The sequence below is a fragment of the Nicotiana sylvestris genome, chromosome 6 (assembly GCF_000393655.2).
Source record: "Nicotiana sylvestris chromosome 6, ASM39365v2, whole genome shotgun sequence".
NCBI lineage: Eukaryota > Viridiplantae > Streptophyta > Magnoliopsida > Solanales > Solanaceae > Nicotiana > Nicotiana sylvestris.
In genome coordinates, this window is record NC_091062.1 from 97,834,598 (window position 1) to 97,843,792 (window position 9,195).

Sequence of the window (9,195 nt, forward strand, 5' to 3'; positions counted from 1 at the left end):
TATTGAGAAAGTTCAAAAGCCTGGAGCAGTCCTTCAGGAACTTGCACGGGCTGGGCAATCAAGTCAGCGTAGCATACAAAGATCTGTGCCCTTTCCCAGACGTCCAACTCCCGGCTGGGTTCAAGATGCCTAAGTTTGATTTATATGAAGGGCACGGTGATCCCATGGCACATTTGCGGGGATTCTGTAGCAAAATGAGAGGGGCAGGCGGCAAGGATGAGCTGCTGATAGCTTATTTCGGCCAAAGTCTGAGCGGATCTGCACTAGAATGGTATACCAGGCAGGATTCCAGCAGGTGGTACACGTGGGATGATCTGGCGCAGGCTTTTGCAGGTCATTTCCAGTACAATCTCGAGATAGTCCCTGACCGTCTCACATTATTGAGAACTGGGAAGAAACCCGGGGAAAGTTTTCGCGAGTTCGGGTTCCGCTGGAGAGAACAAGCAGCTAGAGTCGATCCTCCCATGAGAGAGGGAGAGATGGTGGACTATTTCTTGCAGACACTGGATCCAACCTACTTTGGTCACTTGGTGACAACAGTTGGAAAATCTTTCAACGAGGTGGTCAAGATAGGGGTCATGATAGAAGAGGGTCTGAGGTCTGACAAAATCTTGAACTATTCGGCACTCAAAGCCACAACCCAGGCTATTCAAAGCGGCACGGGAGGTGCGCTGAGAAGAAAGAAAGAAGAGGTTGCCACAATCGAGGCAGGCAGTTGGTCCAGGGCTGGCAGGCCGCACTACAACCAACCCAGACCTCACAGGTCAAACTACCATACAACCCACCACAAAATTTCTATCCACCTCGAGAACCACATTGTTCCGTACACCAGGCCCAAGCATACACTCAGCCTCCGGTTCGCCCACAATGGCGCGCGCCGGCTCCCCAGAACATATATGCACCACCACAAAACACCTATCCTCCACCGAGGGCGTATAGAAACCCTTCAGGGGCAGGCTTCCGGGGAAATCCAGATGCTAGGAATGACAGGTTGCGGAAGCAGAGAACTTTCACGGAGTTGGGAGAAACCTACACCGCTTTGTTCCACAAGCTGAGGCAATTGGGTTTGGTTAGTCCTGTCCAGACTCGAGAACCAAATCCCCCACCTCAGAATTTGGATCGATCAATAAGTTGTGAATACTGCTCAGGGATGCTCGGGCATGACACCGAGAAGTGTTGGAAGTTAAGGCATGCCATACAGGATCTTATCGACACCAATAAGATCGAGGTCCAGACACCAGAAGCTCCTAACATCAACCAAAACCCACTGCCAGCGCACCACGAAACTCACATGATTGAGTTGGTGTGTGAGGGAGGAGAGTTGAGAAAACCCTCACAAACAGTGATGATGATCCAAGACGCCCCGAAAGAAGTCTCGACCAGTGGAAGGACGAGTGTGCAGTCGCAGGGAGAAGGCGTCAAGCCGGTAGTGATATTGGGAAAGAGCCCGTCTGCCATAACAAGCAAACCCGAGCCAAGCAAGTTGGTAATATCAGGAATCCCGCCCACACCGGCAGTCGTGTTAAAAGGGGTATGTAGAGAACTGGTGACCATAAAGCCTGTGGTCCAGCTGCCGATGATTGACAGCAGGGCTGTGCCTTGGAAATATGAAAAGGCGGTGGTGATGTACAAAGGAAAACAGGTGGAAGAAGTCAGTTGTGAAGCGCAAGGGCTGACTCGATCAGGTCGATGTTTTGCTCCGGTGGAGCTAAGAAGAACCAACCCAGTTGCAACCAAGAAACCTGTGTCCGAAGAAGAGGCTGAAGAGTTCCTGAGGAAGATGAAAGTACAAGACTATTCTGTGGTTGAACAGCTGAGAAAAACACCGGCCCAGATCTCACTGTTGTCATTACTGATCCATTCTGAGGAGCATCGTCGGGCCCTGTTGAAGATATTGAACGAAGCTCATGTACCCAGTGAGATTTCTGTAAACCACCTGGAAACCATTGCCAGCAAGATTTTCGAGGTGAACAGGGTAACATTCTCAGATGATGACCTGCCGGTGGAAGGTACGGAGCATAATAAAGCTCTATACCTAGCTGTCAAATGTGAAGACTCTGTGGTAACTCGAGTATTGGTGGATAACGGCTCAAGCGCCAATATTTGCCCACTATCTACCTTGAACCAGTTAAAGATCGACCACGGAAGGATCCACAAAGAACAGTATCTGTGTCCGAGGGTTTGACGGAAACGGAACAGCTACTGTAGGGGATGTTGTACTTGAACTGACCATTGGTCCGGTCCTGTTTACCATGGAATTCCAGGTGTTGGACGCCACAGTATCTTATAACCTGCTGTTGGGACGACCCTGGATTCATGCAGCCAAAGCGGTGCCTTCCACCCTACATCAGATGGTGAAGTTCGAGTGGGAAAGACAAGAGGTCGTGTTACACGGCGAGGATACAACGTGCACCATGGGCGGAACCATTGTACCTTTCATAGAGACCGCTGATGACAAAGGTCCTTGGGTCTACCAGATTTTCGATACAGGGTCGGCCAACAAAATTTCTGAAGGAGAAATCATCCCGCACCCTAGGGTAGCTGCCGCAACAGTCATGATGGTCTCAGAAATGCTGGGTAATGGATTTGTGCCGGGAAAAGGCCTGGGAGTCGAGCTTCAAGGGATTGTCCAACCTGTCTCCCTTCCTAAAAATCTGGAAACTTTCGGATTGGGGTTCAAACCAACCGCAGCAGATAGGAAGCAAGCGCGAAAAATGAAGAAGAGGGTCTGGTTTCTGCCTAAACCAGTATCACGCCTCTCAAGGTCTTTTGTCAAAGCAAGTGCCAAGGGGTTACCGGTCCCAAAGATTCTAGGACCTTTGATCGGTATAAATGAAGACCTGAATCAGAGTTTTGAGAAACTATTCGCGGATGTCAGTATGGTGGAAGCTGGAGAAGGTTCCAGCAGAGCAGAGATACAGTTTGTGGGGCCTGAGGCCAAGACCAACAATTGGACAGTTACTCCTCTTCCTGTCCGAGGGGAGTCTTGGTAGTAGGCTTTGATTTATGTTTTGTGTGTTTTGTTTTGTCCGGATTATTCAAGGGTGTAATCCAAATTTTACTTTCGTTTTTGTAAAAGTGTGAACCCTTTTATCCCGCAAGTTTAATAAAGTTCTTTTCTTTTGTCCCATTTTAATTTTGTTTTGTTCTTTTTCTTTCTGAACAGTTCTCTTTTTACTGGTTCTAATGACATGGCATGCACAGCGGATCTTCGACCTAGTCTAATAAATCAATCTGAATCCGACTCAATGATGCAAGAGGTCGTTTGTGACGATGAATCTGAATGCGACGAAGGGGGAGCCTTCGAAGAGATAAACCGAGAACTGTGCCAATTTTAAGAGAAACCCAAGCCTAACCTAAATGACACTGAAGCTGTGAATCTAGGAGATGCTGATAACGTCCAAGAGACCAAAATTAGCATCCACATTGAGCCGAATGTCAGAGAAGAATTGATCAAAACCCTCATGGAATTCAAAGATATTTTTGCATGGTCATATGACGATATGCCTGGATTAAGCACCAATTTAGTGGTTCACAAATTGCTCACTGACCCGGCATACCCTCCGGTCAAGCAAAAACTAAGGAAATTTAAAACAGAAATGAGTGTAAAGATCAAAGAAGAAGTGATTAAGCAGTTGCAAGCGAAGGTCATTCGGGTCACTCGATATCCCGAGTGGTTGGCCAATGTGGTACCAGTCCCAAAGAAGGATGGAAAAATCAGGGTGTGCGTCGACTACCGCAACCTCAACAAAGCAAGTCCCAAGGACAATTTTCCGTTACCCAACATTCATATCCTGATCGATAATTGCGCTGGGCGCGAGATCGGATCCTTTGTGGATTGCTATGCGGGTTATCATCAGATCCTAATGGACGAGGAGGATGCTGAGAAGACAGCGTTTATTACGCCATGGGGAACCTACTGCTATCGGGTAATGCCGTTCGGGTTAAAGAACGCCGGGGCAACGTACATGCGAGCAATGACTGCCGTGTTTCATGACATGATACACAAAGAAATCGAGGTGTACGTCGATGATGTGATCATCAAATCTTGGCGTCAGGAGGACCATGTGGCAGACCTAAGGAGATTTTTCCAAAGACTCCGAAGGTATGATATCAAGCTTAACCCGGCCAAATGCGCATTCGGGGTTCCATCAGGAAAGTTGCTAGGATTCATCGTCAGTCGACGGGGGATTGAGTTAGACCCATCCAAAATTGAATCCATCCGAGATTTGCCACCGCCAAGGAACAAAACAGAGGTAATGAGTTTGCTGGGTAGACTCAATTACATCAGCAGGTTCATCGCTCAACTCACAGCAACTTGTGAGCCCATATTTCGGCTGCTGAGAAAGGATGCTGCAGTAGGTTGGACGGCAGAGTGTCAGGAGGCTTTCGACCAAATCAAAGGGTATCTGTCTAATCCACCCGTATTGGTCCCGCCTAAGCCCGGGAAGCCCCTAATTCTTTACCTGACGGTCTTGGAAAATTCATTTGGTTGTGTATTGGGGCAACATGATGACACAGGAAGGAAGGAGCAAGCCATCTACTATCTTAGCAAGAAATTCACAGTACATGAGGTCAAGTACACTCAACTCGAGAAAACATGTTGCGCCCTAACTTGGGTAGCTCAGAAGTTGAAACACTACCTGTCTTCGTATACTACTTATCTCATATCCCGTTTGGACCCATTGAAGTATATCTTTCAGAAACCTATGCCCACGGGAAGGTTGGCAAAATGGCAAATTCTGCTCACAGAGTTTGATATCGTCTATGTAACGAGGACGGCCATGAAAGCCCAGGCGCTGGCAGACCATTTGGCAGAGAATCCCGTTGATGAAAAATACGAGCCCTTAAGAACGTATTTTCCTGACGAAGAGGTAATGCATACAAATGAGTTGGAATTGCCTGAGGAACCGGGTTGGAAGCTTTTCTTCGATGGAGCTGCAAACGCGAAAGGGGTTGGAATAGGAGCAGTACTCATTTCTGAAACAGGACGGCATTATCCTGTTACGGCTCAACTACGCTTCTATTGCACCAACAATATGGCCGAGTATGAGGCTTGCATTCTGGGTCTGCGCTTGGCTGCTGACATGGATGTCCAAGACGTCTTGGTCTTGGGAGACTCGGACCTCTTGGTACATCAAATTCAGGGTGAATGGGAAACACGAGATCTAAAGCTCATACCATACCGACAATGCTTGCATGATCTGAGCAAGCAATTTCGATCGGTGAAGTTCAAACACATCCCGAGAGTTCACAATGAGGTTGCAGATGCCTTGGCCACCTTAGCATCAATGTTGCACCACCCTGACAAAATGTATGTTGATCCTCTGCACATCCAGGTCCGCGATCAGCACGCCTACTGTAATGCCATAGAAGAAGAAGCCGATGGCGAACCCTGGTTTCATGATATCAAGGAATACCTCAGAATGGGGATATATCCAGAACATGCCTCTGGAGACCAAAAAAGAGCCCTTCGGCGTTTGTCGAATGGTTTCTTCCTCAGTGGAGGAGTATTGTACAAAAGAACCCCGGATTTGGGATTGTTGAGATGCATAGATGCCAGTCAAGCAACGACGGTTATGGCAGAGGTACATGCTGGAGTTTGTGGGCCACACATGAGCGGATATGTATTGGCAAGAAAGATCCTTCGAACAGGGTGTTATTGGCTCACCATGGAACACGACTGTATCACTTTCGTGAGGAAATGCCATCAGTGCCAGATACATGGAGATTTGATTCATTCTCCGCCAACAGAGTTACATACGATGTCAGCACCCTGGCCGTTTGTGGCATGGGGCATGGATGTCATTGGGCCCATCGAGCCGTCAGCATCCAACGGTCATAGGTTCATTCTAGTGGACCATTGATTACTTCACCAAATGGGTTGAGGCTAAAACCTTCAAATCGGTAACCAAAAAGGCAGTGGTGGACTTTGTTCATTCCCATATCATCTGCAGATTTGGGATCCCAAAAGTGATCATCACGGATAACGGTGCGAATCTTAATAGCAGCTTGATGAGAGAGGTATGCCAACAATTCAAGATTACACACCGCAATTCCACCCCATATCGTCCCAAGGCGAATGGAGCAGTCGAAGCAGCCAATAAGAATATCAAGAAGATACTGCGAAAAATGGTGGAAGGGTCCAGACAATGGCACGAGAGATTACCCTTTGCTTTGTTGGGTTACCGCACTACCGTCCGAACTTCCATAGGCACAACTCCTTATTTGTTGGTGTACGGAACTGAGGCCGTAATACCAGCGGAAGTCGAAATTCCGTCCCTCCGAATTGTCGCTGAAGCCGGGATTAATGATGATGAATGGGTCAAAGCTCGATTGGAACAGTTGAGCCTGATAGATGAGAAAAGATTGGCAGCAGTGTGCCATGGTCAGCTGTACCAGAAGAGAATGGCAAGAACATATAATAAGAAGGTGCGCCCCAGGAAGTTTGAAGTAGGGCAGCAGGTATTGAAGAAGATCCTCCCACATCAGGTCGAGGCAAAAGGCAAATTCGCCCCAAATTGGCAAGGGCCTTATATCGTGACCAGAGTATTGTCCAACGGTGCCTTGTATTTGACAGATGTCGAGGGTAGATGTGTCGACATGGCTATCAATTCAGACGCAGTCAAGAGATATTATGCGTAATTTCTTTAATTATGGCAATTTTGGTTTATTTGTTTGTATTTGGCATTTATTGGATAACGAGATGACGGAGGCAATTCTTTCTTCTATCCAAACACTTTTAACCCTTGCTTCCCCCTTTGAGACTTAAGTTATTCTTTCATACCCCTCTTTTGGAATCACTAATGGAAAAGACATGAAAAAAAAGAGAAAAAGAAAAGAAAAAGAAAATGAAAAGAAGGAAAATAAAAAAAAGAAGATAAAATCATAAGAAATACAAAACTGTGGGAACTACGTTTGACATGATTCCTCAAAGAGGATACGTAGGCGCCTCACGGCTCGGTCATAGTATACATCATAGTGAATATAGGATGCATAATGTACATAGTGTGCATAATAGGCACAGTGCGCGTAACGCACATAGCGCAACATAAGTGTAAAAAATAAATTCTCCAAGCAAGAAAACTGGGGCAGTAATTATGTTTTAAGTTCCAACAAAGGTTTAATTCCAAAAGTTGTAGCACATCACCCATCAAATTATTTTCATTTTTATAGCCTTTCTTTAACCCCACACCAAAACCAACATCAACGTCCAAAAGACCCCCCGATCAATATCCAAGAGATGCCAAGTTAGGCAAATAAGGCCGAGAATAATACACTGATCCCCAGCAAAGAAGAGATCATAAGACCGGGATTGAATTGATGGTCAAAGGGGTCTCCAGAAGAGAGGGTCGTATCGATAACACCCTGATTCTTCAATAAAGAAATAAAATGAGAGAGTCTTATTGGTGAAAACCTTCACAGGCACCGAAAGGCGACGTAAGATGAGAGATATGAAATGAGAGAGTCTTATTGGTGAAAACCTTCACAGGCACCATAAGGCGCCGTGAGATGAGAGAAAAGAGAGAGTCTCATTGGTGAAAACCCCTCGAAGGGCACTGTGAGGCGACAAGACAGATCAACAAAAAGCGACCACATTCGCAACGAAGTGGACAGTCATTTATCATCCTCAGCAAGTCAGACCATCGGGCAAATCGATTGATACAAATAGACTGGGTCGGGAATCTATGGTGCACGTCATGATCACGAGGACCAGTCATGTCCTCCAGATAAGTTCTTCTGAGTTTCTTCTCCCACCAAATATTGGTTCAGAAAGATTTTCTCCTTTTCTAGCTTTTATTTCTCTTCCTAAAATTTGTCTTGAAAAGGATTTTTCAAAGCTTACTACCAGAGACCGAAGGGGAGTTCATCCAATGCAGAATAACACAAACAGTCTTAAAAGTCGGCCCTAGGCAATGCAATAATCGTGCCTCGCAGTTTTGGAGGAAGTAAGCTCCAAAGGGAATGGTTTCGGGAGTAAAAGCAGATTCCCACAGCATGTGCTTAAAGAGAAAGCAGAAAAGGGAACAAATTGAAAACCAGCCCCAGCAGGCTAGAGACCCCCAGCAGGCAATTTTGTCCACTCCCCAATTATGGGGACATAGAGCAAGGAAAAGGGAAGAGAGGAAAAATCATCCGTCGGAAGGGCACCCTCTACCACCACGATTAAAACTAATTAAATCCTTTTGTCTGCTGCAGGAAAACAAAGGATTGATGATGGCAGCAAGATGCAACGCCAGGAAAATCACCAAAAACCGGGGCAGAAAATTTTCTGCCAATTGTCAAAAATTTTCTCGGAGGAACGGGGGAAACAATTTCAATACGTTTAAGTTCTAGGTCGCCCACCAGTATAATACGGGAATACATTTAAGTTCTAGGTCGCCCACCAGTATAATGCGGGAATACGTTTAAGTTCTAGGTCGCCCACCAGTATAATGCGGGAATACTTTTAAGTTCTAGGTCGCCCACCAGTATAATGCGGGAATACATTTAAGTTCTAGGTCGCCCACCAGTATAATGCAGGAATACATTTAAGTTCTAGGTCGCCCACCAGTATAATGCAGGAATACTTTTAAGTTCTAGGTCGCCCACCAGTATAATGCGGGAATACATTTAAGTTCTAGGTCGCCCACCAGTATAATGCGGGAATACGTTTAAGTTCTAGGTCGCCCACCAGTATAATGCGGGAATACGTTTAAATTCTAGGTCGCCCACCAGTATAATGCGGGAATACATTTAAGTTCTAGGTCGCCCACCAGTATAATGCGGGAATACATTTGAGTTCTAGGTCGCCCACCAGTATAATGCGGGAATACATTTGAGTTCTAGGTCGCCCACCAGTATAATGCGGGAATACATTTGAGTTCTAGGTCGCCCACCAGTATAATGCGGGAATACATTTAAGTTCTAGGTCGCCCACCAGTATAATGCGGGAATACATTTAAGTTCTAGGTCGCCCACCAGTATAATGCGGGAATACGTTTAAGTTCTAGGTCGCCCACCAGTATAATGCGGGAATACGTTTAAGTTCTAGGTCGCCCACCAGTATAATGCGGGAATACTTTTAAGTTCTAGGTCGCCCACCAATATAATGCGGGAATACATTTGAGTTCTAGGTCGCCCACCAGTATAATGCGGGAATACATTTGAGTTCTAGGTTGCCCACCAGTATAATGCGGGAATACATTTAAGTTC